We start from the raw sequence: 15,616 nt of genomic DNA, 5'->3' as shown, positions 1-15,616 counted from the left end.
GACAACAACACTCCCCTCTGATTCCAACATTATTTCAGTTCAACTCACAACAACCCCTCCAGGAGCTCCAGGTAAGACAATACTTCTTGGAACCCAACTTTGTTTAAAAAAATCTTGGTTCAGGATTGTCTCTCATGAGGTTTAACTCACAAAACGTTTACAAGATCAGTGATAGGATTTGGCCAGTCGAACTGCATCTTCCTGGCTTTGCTTCCCACATCAGCTGTCCCTGTCACCTGTGACTGGGTTCCTGCAGCAAGGTGAGCAGGACACCACATACCCTCCTTGAGGCACCCAGCTGAAAACTTGCTGTGAAACCACCCTCTCAGCAGCAAATAAGGCACTCCATCCTGGCAGCACATCCACAGCAATACTCATCCAAGCCAGTCTATCAGACTACTCCATTAAAGACAAAATGATCAGAAGTTCATTCACTCACTGGCTGACAATAGTGCTGTATTACTGACAGCAAGAATCAATGTTTCTCAAGAAAAAAAATATGAACTTAACACACAAGTACAGAAAGCAACTTTTTCTGTTTGCAGATTTAAATCTAAAACCAGTAGTTTACAAGGCCTGAATTTAAGAATCAGTCCTGTGTTATTGCTTAAGTTTTCTTAGATTTTTCAGATTTTTCAGGTATGGACAGTGGAAAAACCTCTGCAATAATTCCAAGTTTTAAAGAGCAGAAGTCAGCACTTTCAGAAAAACAGGCATCCCTTACATGACTCCACAGTGGCCACGTAGAAATAGAAGTAACCAGACACCACAGTCCCTATAAATGAAAATCTACCAGTAAAAATGACTTCAGCTAATTACACTTCTCCCAGAACAGCCTGGTTTGAATGGCATCTGTTTTTCTGACTACTCAAAAGCTGCATTCACTTTTAATCTCCGTTACACTTGAAAGTGTCACCAATATTTAGAGTCTATTTCTTACTATTATTATATTTATATCAGCATAGCTGTACTTGTTGAAGCCCAAGTGCAAACACCAGTTGAAGTGGGATAAAGCGGCCTCGTGCTGGGATCCTTTGTTCCATTCCTTCAAGAAGCAGATGGCTCAACCTGACAGCCACAAGGAAAATTGTCATTTTAACTGTTCCAGTCACCAATTTTTAAACACAGACAAGCTCTCAGCCAGTCACCCATCAGCACGAACTGACATGGGTCCCCCCCCTTTGACTGGCAGGTGTATGAACAGTTCCCCAGATGCCAACTTCATTCAATCTAACCTTTTCACTTTAAATGAAAACCACTTAAAAGCCTGCCCTGCTCTGACATATGTCTTTTTACATCTTTCCCACTCTGTGCCAATATATGTGTTATTTGCTGGCCAAAGTTCCCCAACTCAGAATTCTCACGTTATCTCCTCCACTGCCAGAGCCCTGACCCTCAGGCACTCTGGCCACTGCAAGCACTGAGGGAGCTGTCTGAGATCTCCACATTCTCACACATTGGAAAAATCAGACCCCTTTCACGCAAACCTCAATTTGGAGTCCAGCTTTGACTTAAAATTCAGCTTATAAGCATTGATAGTTTTACACCTGAACACAGCCATACACAGGTACCCGTCTTTCTACGCTGGGACAGTGACACGTGCAGGATCTGGCCCTAACAGTTTTCTGTGTTAGCATCTGTGCTTCTCAGGTTTCATGGATTGAAATTAAACTGCTCGATTCAACAGTACACTGCTGAAGTTATCTAATGAAAGGATCACACAAGACAACAAAAGCTGGGGAAGTGTTTCCCCTGCTCTGCTGCCAGCACAGCACCTGCTCAGGGAGTCACCAACACAAACAGCCCAGCTGCTGCCTTTTGGGGTGTCAGATCCTGTGCTGGTGAAAAGCAGTGACTCTGTGAATGGTTTCAGTCTTCAAGGAAGCACACACCCCTCCTAGAGAACACTCAGGACAGAGCTGCTTCCAATCCCACCATAACCCCATGTGTCAAAATTAGCTGTAATGGGGCTTATCACTTCCGAGCTCCAGGTCCAGCTCTCGTCCTGGAGGAAAGCTGATCCTGACCACAGCACAGACCATCAGCTTGGGTGGGGACAATGAGCTCCCATAAGGGAGCAAACTCCCTGGAAGCCCCTATGTGCTGCAGGGTGCAGAGCCTGGTGCTAAAAGCATTGCCCCAAGGGAGCCCCAAGGTCCTCCAGCAGTGCGCAGCAGACTTTGGGATCAGGATATATATTTTTGTCTTTGCAGTCCCACTTGATTTTCAGGTTTGTCCTGGCATTCATTAAACATGACTAAAACGAGGGGGAAAATGAGTTAGGAGAACAGGAGGGAAAAGAGAAGACTTCAGCACAGAAGGGATGGGATCCAACTTCCACTGAAGGGATGGCATCCAGCGGCCCCAGAGATTGGTGTAGTATAGGAAATGAAAAGATCATTTGGAGCAGAACAGATCTAAACAGCTGTGAGACAGCCCTACCTATGGCATCCCAGCAGCCAGGAGCCACCCTGAGCTGGAGTCATTGGGCCACAACGGCCAGGAACCAACCCAAAAGCAGGACCAGCCATGCTGCACTGCTGTTATTTTAAATGCCCAAGGACAACTAGAAAAAGAGAGTGGCTAAGGAACGAGAGGAATCAGCATGTCTGCTCCAGAAAGCCTGCAGATCCCATGCTGGAGCAGCCTTTCAGCAGCTCCTGCCACTGCCAGCAGCACTGCCTGTGATTTACATGTCTGTAACCAACACCAGGATTGGATCCTGTACTTTCAAGCACAGACTACTGACCTCACACTCCCCCAGCTTACTGGAAGATTTTCAAAACAGCCTCAGTGAGTTTTATTTTCATTTTTCTTTTTTCCCCCCACTGCTGTCTGCATTTCACTAAGCCTGGTCAGAGACACCCTGAGCAAGAGAGGGGCACTTCACTTTCTCACTCTCACCCCGGCTTCTTGATCAAAGAAGGAAAATAGATCATGCACTATCAGAGTACCACAGATCCTGGGTTTCAAACAACAGATAACATTTTTCAGCCCAAAACATGAAAGATGCCATTCCCTCACTCCCCAGGAATGGCCATCCTCCCCAGGCAGCTCCAGCAGAACAGTGCCCTAATACACCTCTTGTGTTTAAGGTGCTTGGTCAAGAAAAACACACAGAGTGCTCAGGAGCACAGGGAGCAGAGCAGTGCTGTGCCCCAAGGCAGGAGCCCAGCCCAGGGTCTCTGCAGCCTGCTTTTAAGCTGAAATCCCCTAGGGTAGAGGCGGCACATGTTTGCTGTGCCCAGTCTAAGGGGTTTATTGTAATGTTTTATAGTAAAGCTTAATGTTCCCTTCACCATTTTGGTTTTAAATGGCCAAAATTTGAAGGCAGAGAAAAGGGCCTGCCATGCTGCCACCACAATGAAACCCTTGGCAGCATGGCATGCTCTCTTATTGTGGTCCTTCAAGCCATTTGTAAAAGAAACTTTTAAAACTTGGAGCCTTTATGACCAGACAGTCTTCCTGTTCAAGCCTTACATTTTTGGCCAGATCATTTGAAAATAGTAACAAATAGCTGGCAGACAACTGGATTCCACACTCCTGTGCCCACGTGGTCAGACTTGGTTTTTTTGAAAACATTATAATCCATAGAGATGCTTAAAAAAGCAGAATCAACCAGGATCAGTAAATCCCTCTGGTTAAGAAATGTTTGTCCCTTCAAGCACTAACCATCTCTTTTCACCTTCATACCTTAATATCAGAAGTATTTAAGTCCAGGACTGGCCGGCCCCCATCTCAGACTTAAAACAAATACCTCCAGGTAGGATAAGCATGTACTAAAAATAAACTACAAAAAACCAAAACTTTCTCAGTGTTGTTGCTCCCCTTTCCAAAGAGCTGCTGGGAGAGGCCAAAGAAGCTTATTCCTTCAAGAAAAAAAGGGAAAAGCTTGGATGGGGCAGAGAGGCCCAGGTAAACGTGGTCATGTGGCAATCACCCAGCAGCATGTGGAGCAGCCTCACCACTGACTGCACCTCATAAAAATATTTCTGTTTTCAACAAATATTTTTACTATCACAAACAGAATAATAGGAAAAAACCCAAGTGTTTTTTTTTCTTTACAAGAAATGAGTTGCAAGCTGACATTTCCCTCAGAAAGCTCAATTTTGAGAAAGGACTCATTTATTCCAAATATAGATAATTTCTGGAGCAATTCTGAGAAGTTGTAATACCTGCTCTTATTGCATCTGAAAAGCATGAGGGCCAGAGATGTCTGTGTATGCATCTGCCTTCTGATCAAGAGAGTACCTCCATCATAGATGGGGACTGAGACACGCAGAAGATACATTAAAAGGCTGGTTTAGTTCCTAAATTGCCCTCACTTCTGCTGGAAGCCAGACTCCTGACTGAATTTGGCCCTTATACCAAAGGAATAAAAAAAGAAACAAATAGTAGGGGCAGTACTTGAAGCTCTGCTTTTCCTCCATGTGATGGAGAAACTGGGCTGCTCCCAGAGAGTCCCACTCCAGGGTAGGGATGGGGAGGGACAATGGCAAAGGAGCTGTCGTTTGCTTTGCTGTGGGTGACAGCCTGCTGTGACCAGCACACAGAGCCCTGGGCCTTCACTGCAGACAAAACTGCTGCCCCTCTCCTTCCCCAAAGGACATCTGAACGACACCACCACCAGCCCTGGGGTGTGCAAACTCCAGCCTGACACTAATAACCAGAAAAAAGGAGCATGAGAGGGTCTCCTGCACTCACAGCAGCACAGCAAGGGGAAGGAAAGGCAATCCCAACACCCCAGCTCTGCTTTTCCACAGCACAGCTGCCCAACACCCATCTATCCAGCACAGTGACCTGGTGATCTGCCTGCAGGATGACACACAGCTCCATGCACTTCCCCTGCCTGACAGGAAAGGACTTGCTCCCCCAAAAAGTGACAGAGTGGGGACAGCACATGGCTGTCCAGCACCCAGCCCTATACACGTTCCCATCCTACCAGCTGGGACTTGGGCACAAGAAAAGGGAAGGAGGCAGAGCTTGGATACCCCTTCACCACCTTGTGCAAGAAAACCAGCACTCACAGACTTCCATGAGAATTCTGTGGAATACTCTCCCACCAAAGGGGCTTAATTAATTGCGTGTAAAAGGAGACTGTGATTTATCACAAAACTTTCAGCACAGTAAGGGCAAGTATTGTCACTTCTTTACTCTCCTTAAAAATAGATGATAAAAAGGATTGAGACCTTCCATGGCATTGTACCTTGACCTGGAGAAGTAAACACACTGAACTTTCACTGTATTTCCTTTATTATTTGCCTAGAGCACCAACAATTACTACAAAATTGCATCCCTGAACCTCTATGATTCGGTTCCCTTTGTCTGCATTCCTGTTTCTCAGTGAAAAGAAAGAAGTTTATGGTTTGCAAAGTGGCAAACTTAGCAATTACACATCTCCCAGCAGCCCTACTGGAACTCACCGGTGCTCGCAGGGAGAGATCACACTTCTTCCCATGTACCTGATGGCTTCTCAGCACAAAGTTTTCTTGGCTACTAATTTTCTCTGTTCTTCCAAGAGTTTTCCATGTGATATCCTCCAACCTGCTACACCTGGGTGCTGTATTGTGGAAGAGTTGAGATCTACTCACTCGAACCATTCGCTACAGCACGCGATCGCAACATCACACCGAAGGTACAAACCTCTCGAGACCAGCAAAGGGTTCTTCAACCTCCTTCTGTCTCACTGTGAGACTCACAGGAGCACCTCACAGCATAACACAACCATCACACCTGTCTTCACCTACTCCTACCCCACCATACTAAGCTTGTCAGCAGGAATTTTGTCGCCAGCATTTGAAGCCAGTATTTGTTACCCAGCCAAGTGTTTTTATTTTTTTACTCGGTGATGGGGAAAAACAGAAGGGAACCGCGGAAGCTTTTGGAGGCAAAGATCTCTCCAGGACTTGCCAGACTGTACTTTCAAAAACAGAATTGGCAGAGAATAAAGGAAGTCAGCATCCAATGTGCAAGCAAGACCAGCTCCATGACAGCCATCAGCCAGACTCAAGGAGCATTAGTGACTGCAGTTGGGAAAACAGAAGGCAGAAGAGGAGACAGAAAGACAGACTAATACTGCTCCTCTCACAAGAGGTACAGACATATAGTCACCACCCAAGAAGGAAACAGAATAAAATGAGGGGGGACCTTTGTGATCAGCTGCAACATCTTAGGCATCAGGAGCCAAGCACAAGTCAGCACATGCCAAGACTGACCACACAGCAGTGTGTGAGATACCACACTTGGCCTTCAGCCCAGAAACAGGAGACACGCGTGGGAGCAGTGTGGGAAGAGCTGGCAAGCAAAGGCCATGTCCTATCAGGGCTGTGAATCTGCATGTTGCACACAGCAGCTCACAGCAGCCTTGCAAAAGTCATTTGCCTATATATATATATATAACCATATATATAGTTCCAACCCCCAGAAACACAGCTGACCTGACCACCAGGTCTTTATCAGCATTCACAGAGACCACAGAAGGTCAAGAGAGCCATCACCCAGGAACAGAGGACAAGCACAGCAAGCTCAAAGGGAACTTGACAGGCCAAAAATTACTGCAGTCACAGAGGACCAGGGAGAACTCTCTCCTGTCACCCTCTTTTTCTGAGGCGTTCAGAGGCAACAAAGCCTCTGACCTTTGATTAAACCATGCTACTCTCACAAGAGGAGGCAGCTTAGGGGCTCAGGAACTCAATAAGAAACTATTTATCTCAAGGTCATGGGTTCATACCCTCTTCAAGTTCTTTTTTCTTAGTCAATTAAAACAGGAGACTTGATCTGCATTAAAAAACCTGTTGCTAAGGGCACAGTCAGATACTGCCTCATCAAACAGGCAGATTAAGAAAATAACAGTCCCTTTGCTGCTCCCTGCACATGCCACAGTAGAGCACAGCAATTTTGGGAATGCTCCCTGTGCAAAGTGAACACAACTCACTTTTGTACCCAGGGTGCGAAAGCAAACGGGGGCATTGCAGATGAGTGGGCACAGCTGCCACCACCAGCCTCTACAACAGGTCAAACACATCCATTTCCAGAGCATTATGAATGGAGCTGATCGTGTCCCAGCCTCTGAACCTAGTCCTGAAACATTCATGCCCACCCTGGCACCATTCCTTTGAGAGGATGGATTTTCAGCACTGACTGCTGCCCAGACATTCCTCCCACCCCAGCTGGAGCTCAGAGGCCCAAGCCCCACCGTGAGGTAATGGTGAGGATAAACAGAAGGCTGGAGATGTGTTTCTGCTCTTCTCACACAGAGCAAAGAGCAGGTGCAGAGCTCGGGACCCGGCACCCAGTGAGCCCAGCCACTTTGGACTGGACATCTTTCAGCCCTCAACCCAGCAGTGCCATCAGCCAACCCTCCAATTTGCACAGAAAGAGCACAAACACCTGCATGGACACTCAGAACTAGCCGAAAAAGCAAAAGACCCTCTGACCCCCTCCTGCTGTACATACAGTCCTGTCAAGGCAAAAACTTGACAGAAGCAGAGACTGGGCAAACAGAAAGGAAAGGAGGCATCTTCCACTGTAACAGCAGGCCCAATTCAACACATGAATCAAAGTTGATGTATAGCTGAAACCAATTACTGGTAGAAACTAAACTATCTAAGAACTGAGGTTCATGGTAGTCAGCACACACACACATTCAAAACCTTTTTTTTCCTTCTTGTTGGTTTTTAGCCCTCAAAAGCCAAGATAAAAACACGCTCTGGCACACAGGGTACACACATTCACTTCTATAGCCTTTAATGGCTTCTGACCAAGAAAACACATCCTCGATCCCAAATGCAATTATTAACTTCATAGCATTTTTAACAACCCTGTGCTGCTTCTATATTTATCCTTTGGTCCAACAGCAGACAAAGGATTCAAGCACAAATTCCCTGTGCACCAGGATGGAGCTGCTGGCCCTGATGGGGCCCTCCCATGCATCAGGGCCAGTGCAAAGTAACATGCACACAAGCAAGGGGTTTGGAAACAAATAGGAAGTCAGCATAGTTTTGCTCTGTTCACCAAAAATGGTAATTATTTTGGAAAAGACTACATACCCTTTTGGCTTTTAATTAGCAACAAACCAAGTCCACTCAGCTCCTATGAGCAAGAAACTATTAGGGGTTACGGATCCCCAACCAAGGTAAACAAATCTGTACCAGTCCTTCACCCCCAGAATAACTCCTGATTGTCAAGCACAGTTACCAGGGGAATGAATAGCTGCTCCTGCAAGCTCCTCACTCAATTAAACTAATGCAGAGAAAATGGCTGGGCAGCAGCCACTGGCAGCACGGGCTGGAGTCAGATGTACACACTTGGTGCAGCGAAGGGACTGCAGCAGGTTCAGAGCAAGGAGGGACAGGACAAGCAGTCCACAGCCCCTGTCATCACAGAAGACACCCAAGACTTGTCCTTGAGGTGCTGAAAGGCAAAATCTGGTGAGGTCTGTGCCCTGAGGAGACTCCAGGAAGTTTTAACTACATGCAGGTATTCAGAGCCATCATTTCTATTTCATGGAGACTGATGAAGAATGGAGTGGGGAAACACCTAAGGAAAGTACTTTACCCATTAGTAATCCACAACTATCCTACTGCTGTCCCAAGCACTTCACTTAGAGCTTTACAATTACAACACTGTCTAAAAATCAGGACAGCCACCCAGCCAGAGCAGAAATAGAAGCCAGCAGAAATTAATACGAGCCCCAGTCCTTCTTGAAGACTTCTTGAATCACAAAATGGAGAGTCCAGAGACAACTCCAGAATAAATCACCACTTTATTGTTCTCAGAGGTGTTAAAGCTTGCAACTAAATGTTGACAACTGGGGAAAGAGAGGAACTCAAGCAAAGGATACAGTCCAACCAGGACTTTACACACAACCCCTATGGAGGTGGACACGTCAACACATGGACAAAGGCAGGCAGCAAACAAAACCCACAGCTCTGTCCTTTCAACTAGACTGTAATAAAGTGGGAGTGTATAAACATATTGCTAAATCCCATTCTCCCTCACCAACCAAAGGAAGCTGTATCTTTGATGTCAATGGAAGCCCAGGCAGCCCTCACACAGTGGCAGAGCAGCCTGAGGCAACGGCAGCAGGTGCCCTGCTGAGCTGAGCCCACACAGCCACCAACACACTCAGCTCCAATGGGATCCTCTAGCAGGTGTTACTGGAATCCTGGGCATCTCTCTAGCAAAGTGCAATGATATTTAACTTCCTTATGGGCTCTGGAGCCTGCCAAACATCTGTTGGGATTAGCTGGTTCATGTTTGAGAAGCGCACACAAACGCTAGTGTAAGGAAGGAGCTGGCCTATTTATGGCTGGGAATGCTGGACCAAAACCCAAACCCACACACTGTATTTGCACATAGGGCTGCATCTCCCGTGACACATTTCACTGCTTTAGCATGGAGGCACGAGGTGTCCCCTATAGCTTACAGCCTACTTCTGGTCGCTGGTAACTTCAGTGAGTCATACTGCTCCCCTCCTCCACTTTACCCCATCCAAATGCACAACATTTTGCTAATGTAGCTGACTTTTGCTAACAGGCTAGGCCAGCACAGCTCTACCAGGAGCCCCCAGAGGGGGGTTGCCCTTTGCAGGGGAAAACCACCTTCCCCCAAGCTCATCCCACGCTCTGGAGTGCTGCAGATCACACCCTCAGCCCACAGACCTCCAGCAGGCTCCCCAACACCCAGCTGCAGCTGATCAGCCACCCAAATTCCTCGTGGCAAGGGACTTTACAAGTTTCATGTTTCTCTTGGGTGTCCCTCCCTCACACAGCGGCCTCCTGTGAGTAAGGGCTGAGGAATGAGACAGCGAGTACGCACAGCTCAGAAACTGCAGCAATAAACAGCCATGGGGGAGATGAACTCCCCAGGAAGGACAGGAAGAGCCCAAGTGAGTACCAGATTGAACTGTGCACATTTGTTACAGGGACATAAGTGGCAGACCCACAGCAGCCATACATTCCCATGACCCAGAATTGCTTTGCACCAAGTTGCAAATCCTACATGTACAGCTCTGCTCTCTGTCAGAAGCTACTGCTTCCCTTTCCTCCACACATTTCAATACTTACCAGGTATTTATCTTAGTCACAATCTGCTAACAAGCACTTTTTACATCTTTTTGATCTTTGCTCATAATCAGTCACCATGTTCACAAGTCAATCATTCTGCTCTTCTCTCAGCATTCTTCACCTCCCAGGGCAGGACCTCCTCAGACCCAGACATCACTCATGGGTGCAGCTTGTGCTCTGTGCTTGCCTTCACAGGAATCTGATGCACACTGTTTGCCAGACTCACAACTCTCCTCCAGGTAGCAAAACAAGTGCCAGGCCCAGCCCAAGATGCTATTGGTCAAATTTGGAGATATGGACAACACAAGAAAATCTTGGCTATGGGATATGGAAACAAAGGACAAAAGGAACCCAGGAGTATAGCAATACCATACCAAGAATTACTCATGTCTTTCCTAAGATGGATAGGTCTTGTCCTTCTGGGGATCAAAAGCACCTGGAATCGCTTTCATTCTACATCAGGTAGAATTTGCACAACTAAAACACACAAAATATATTCCCACTTTAGCAGGTGCCTCTGCCAAGGGAGTTGAAACTAAATGAGATGAGCCAGTGACTTTCTGATAACACAGCTACCTTTGCACATCCAGCTCCACCCATGAAAGTGGGCACACCCTTAATCAGGCATGAATCAAATCACCTGAGACACGAGAAATTTATCAAGAGTTCTTGCAAAAACCCATCAGGTTGCTTGTGCCTCACTGCACTTCAAGGGACGGGGAACACCAACACATGCAGTCCTGAAGCCAACAAAGCTGGAGCAGATCACTTTCACTTGGACTTCTGGCACTTCATGGCATAACCCAAGACCTGACACAGCACCTCAGGTGTGCAAATGAATGCAGATTGGAGGCTGAGGCCATGGCATCCAGGGAAGCAGGGTGACGTGGATCTCAGTACAAGAGCCCAGAGAGTGGCCTGATCGCAGACAGGGCGGGGACAAGCAGCACAGGTGATCACTGTAACACACTGGAGCAATCCCCCCTATCCTATCCCAGGGCACAGCACAGAACAGCAATACACCCCACAGTGCAAAGGTGAGGTGATATCAAGCCACCTGCCCTGCATCCTCAGAGAAATCTGATACCCAGCTGTAGGAACAGTGCCCATAACACACTGCCTGTAGGCTGTGTGTGCAATGAGGGCATGGAGTAACTAACTCCATCCAGAATGACTTATAAATGAACACACCCTGCAGGGATCCTCGTGCGTAGTAAGGCAACGAGCTCTGCTCTTACAGCTCCTTCTCTCAGGCTATGATGTAGTCCTTAAAAATTTCTCAACTGACTTCCCCAGCCTCCACACACCCCAAGTTCACAGTTCTCCCACACAACAGAGCAAAACACGCCGTGCCAAGCCACGGAAGGAGACACACAGGCACTCTGTGAGCTGCCATCCTTTCACCCAGACACTTCAAGGACCTGGGTGGGTGCAGTGCTTTAGAAAGACATACTCATTTATATTGTTTTAAGTCCACCTGCTGCTCTGGCCACATTCCCAAACCTCAGATGCAGAGGGAGACACTCAAAGAGGAGATGCATGCCAAGAACTTCACACTCATTCCTGCAGCAATGCAGTGGTCCAAGGCATCATTCCTAATTTCCAAAATATGCTTCTGCCCCACAGTCCTTCATTTAATGCCACTGCTAAAAGTCTGCAGATGTCTGCACCACTCACAGTAGGATCTCCTGCTCTGTAAAAGGCTGACTCTTCACTGCAGTGAGGCTCTGGTCACTCTGCATGCTACAGTAGCCCAACATCTCCCCAGTAACTTTAACTCTACCGCACTTTGTTGTTTCCCATCCATCTGCCTTGGGAACAGGTTAGAATTTGGGTACAGGACAGTGATAAAACACTCGCTTATCTTCAGGCACACAAGTAACTGCAGAGTTCAGCTGGATTACTCATACACTTGAATTTCAAACTTACTATGCAGAAGGTTCACCAAGACCTCCTTAAATGGCAAAGATGCAATGTCGTGTTTTCCAAGCTCAGCTCTGCATCCCAAGGAACTCGAAAAAGAAACGGAATCTCTGAAAAAGCACCAAAGTGAAACTGTGCTAAGGAAGGCATAATTCTCGTTCTCCAAAAAAATAGCCTGCAGGATCAGAAGTGATAAATAAGCTTTAAAAGAAGCTCCAACCCTGACAAATGTCAGTCACACTTTATATGGTAAAACAAGTCACTGAGGAAGCATGGAGCAGATGATGTGAAGCCCTCATTACTTCTACTCCTTGAAAGATGTTTTTATACATATATACCCCCTGGACCTTAACCATCTCTGTGGCTCATTTCTGGACCTCCTCACCACATTTCAGTTCCAACAGCATTAAGCTGCTCTAGCCTCCAAATGCCAGAGGCAAAGACCAGCTTCCACACTAAGCGAGGTATTTTAATACTCATTATTAGTAAGGTAAGTACAGGCTTTGCCCCCACTCAAAGATAATGATGATCATGCATAAGAGGCAGGTACAGCAGGAAATATAGGAGAAGATAAGCATAAGTGCAAGGAACAGTTCAGAGTAATCTCCAGAGTTGAGCAGAAAAGATGTTAACTTCAGTCTGTAATTACAAACAATTCTTCCCAACCATTCCTTTGCATTATTATCAGTTATGACTGCACACTTAAGAGAACAATCCTGGTCTAATTCCTTTTTACTCCAAGATTTCAGAGTCAAGGGTGATGTGAGACAGCTAGTTACATGCCTCTTCAAGCCTCAGTGTTCCACCAGTAAAATGGCAAGAATAACTTTCCTTCACATTGGGAAGGCACTACAAAAATAGTTTCTCCAACTTCCAAAGTGCTCCAATGAAAGAGCAAAGAGTGCTCCAGAAAAGCACCAAAGAAAATTAATAACTCTGCATTCTGTCTCAAATTTGAACAGTGCATGGTAAACAAGGCTTGGGGCCACACACTGCACAAAGAGAAAAGCAACTGAATAGATGCTCATTAAGTATCACCTTCCACTCTGGGCACAAAGAGTAGGTGCTCTGGCAATTAAGTGGTATATCATAAAACCTGATTGCAGGGGAGGCTGAAATTAAGGTTTCAACGACCTTCATTCTGGCATTTCATAGCTTTGGAGCACTCGGACTTTTCAACTTTAACACCATTCTTTTAACAACTACAGGTTTCCCACGTGGCTGCCATAATCACTATCCATTTTTTTCTGGGGCTATCCAGATTATAGGCTTGTCTTGCCCACACTAATACCTTGAAGTATCCCTCAAGGTTTGCCCAAACCCACGATAAGCAAATCAAGTCCCTATCTCAAACAACAAGGCGTGTCAAATCCAAGCCAGCTGATGTGCCTCAGCAAAGAGCTTGAACAGGAACTGCACTGACACCCAGGCTCGTGAGGCAGTGATGATGCAGCAGCTGGAGCTGCAACCACTTATCAGCTGCTAATTCAATCACTCTCCCAGCCCAGCCGCTGCTGCCTGCACTATCTGGGAGACTCCTTGCTTTCATTCATGCCTCACTAAGTGGAGTAATACAAATCTGTTAAGGTAAGGTAATAAACTGCTGAAACAGACATCTCCTTAGGGCACGTGCACACAGCACGTTGAAAATGCACATGCACATTACTGACACAGAAACCACCCCAGCTGGGCTACAACCACCACAGCCTCTGCAGCAGGACCACCCACAAGTGACCTGTAGCAACACCCCAACATTCTCTGTCCAAAAAGCAAACCTCACCTCTTGCTATCCAATTGCAAAAGTTCCATACCTTCTCAGTGATTTCTCATGGACAGCTCCTTGCAGCACTGACTTCTTCACAGCACAACCAACAAACTCCAGCTCCCCTCTTCACCCAGCTAACCCACTCTTTTGTGGCACTCATCTCCTTATTGGACACAGCTGTGGCCTGTTAAGAGCAGGCCTGTTCCTAATCTTTGGTGATTAGTACAGCTGCAACTCCTCAGGTGTGAGATTACCTTCTGCACTATTTTCTTACATTCTATCCCTCCACTGAATTCCATGCAGCAGCCACACCACTGAAAAAGCCCTACAGGAGATACTTAAACATAACAGAGCCCAGTTTAAGGGAAGGTTTGAAGGTGGACCATTTCTAACCCACCACACAGTGCAACTCTACCCAGCCCATGGGGCTCCATAGATCCCTTTTTCAAGGCCTGTGGGACAACCTGCCAATTCAGTCTCCTCCATCCCACCTGCCCTTGCCCAGCTGTCTGGGCTGGTCTCACAACTGAGCAGCTGGGTCCTGGCTCCTCAGCAGTATTCCAGCCCACAGCCCTGACACAGCCTCTCCATGTGAGAAGAGATCAGGAGCAGAGGGAGAATAGAAGATGACTCCAGCTCCCCGCAATGAGATCAAATGGCCAAAAAAAAAAATAAAAAAAGGAGAAGGTAGTTACAAATTGATGCATAAACAAGACCTGCAATTCAGAGCTAACAGAGCAGTTTACTAAATGTTAATTAAATCCTTAGTGCCTGTTACTCCAGTCATGGACATCAACTTATTTTTAAATTAAATAAGCAGTAAATGCTTAAATGAACTTCTACTAAATTTCACCCAGTGAGTGAAGTATGTGGGGCTTTTAATAGACATTAAACAAGATAGTTATGGCAAGTTAGCTGATACTTTATTACCTAAAGATAATGGCCATATTAAATCTCAACTAACTATTCCACTGGCAGCACAATCATCCAAGATTTGGCGGAAGTTTTCCTGCTTTGAAGCATCACTGAGCAGCAGGAGCAAGGGGAGGAAGGCAGCCAGGAGCTGAATGGCACCTACTTAGAGGGTGCTCATGTGCATAAACTCTCTAAGGCACAAGACAGGATCCCTCCCAGCCAGATCTGCAAACCCCAAAGAGGGCTGATGGACCCAGCAACAAAACTGCCATAAGCCAGAGACCCTCATGCATCCCTCTCTGCCCCAAATCCAACCTAAGTGGTTGATGGGTTTGCTGAGGAATCACAGTACTCCAAGGCTCCCTTATGTCATCGAGGACAACAGAAAACATCCTAACAGCCTGCAACACTCCAAAGTTTATAACATTGTCTAAAAAAAGGTTATCAGCAGCCCACAACTCCACCGATGTTTGTTTTCCTTCCCTGAGCATATTGTGATAGTTTGGGAGTTCTTCTGACTCACACGTGTGTGTCACTGTCACCCACAGATCCCAACAACAGATACTGACAGTCTAAAATGACAGAGACTTGCTGACAGTGACTTAAAAAAAGATCATTTTCATGCCAGCGCTTGCAGTTGCTCAGAACCCGATCGAAACCAGCTCTTGGAGATCAAAACAGAACCTCCACTGAGTCGTCTCTGCCGATAACCTTAATTGCAATGATTAAGTGTGGGTAATGGGTTTTAGTTATTTTCATGTTTGGACTGGAAAACACTGCCAGCCCTACATGGCCTGCCATGCCCAGGAGCAGGATGAATGAAAAGAACCAACCCTGTTAAACTCTGCTTCTCAGGCAGGCATAAGCTCTCAAAAGCTTTAATGTTTTGTGGGGTTTTTTTCTGGTCTGTGGTTTTCGGTTTGATTTGTTGTTTTCTTTTCTCTGT

General features: G+C 46.4%; 1 protein-coding gene across 2 annotated transcripts in view; it reads right to left on the bottom strand.

Annotated features, from left to right (window-relative positions):
- Positions 1-15,616, bottom strand: part of LPP (LIM domain containing preferred translocation partner in lipoma) — a 317,335-nt gene that overhangs the window by 296,812 nt on the left and 4,907 nt on the right. Inside the window, exon 1 of one of the 2 annotated variants that reach the window (XM_059479295.1) lies at positions 13,802-13,830. The exons of the other annotated variant lie outside the window; for it this stretch is intronic. The gene's annotated coding sequence lies outside the window, so the exon portion shown is untranslated. Of the gene's footprint in view, positions 1-13,801; positions 13,831-15,616 lie in introns of those variants that run through there. 2 annotated transcript variants of the gene reach the window in all.

Source organism: Ammospiza nelsoni, chromosome 10, assembly GCF_027579445.1.
Source record: "Ammospiza nelsoni isolate bAmmNel1 chromosome 10, bAmmNel1.pri, whole genome shotgun sequence".
Classification (NCBI taxonomy): Eukaryota; Metazoa; Chordata; class Aves; order Passeriformes; family Passerellidae; genus Ammospiza; species Ammospiza nelsoni.
Note: the sequence above shows the minus strand (reverse complement) of the source record. Positions and strands in the feature narration are given on the sequence as shown.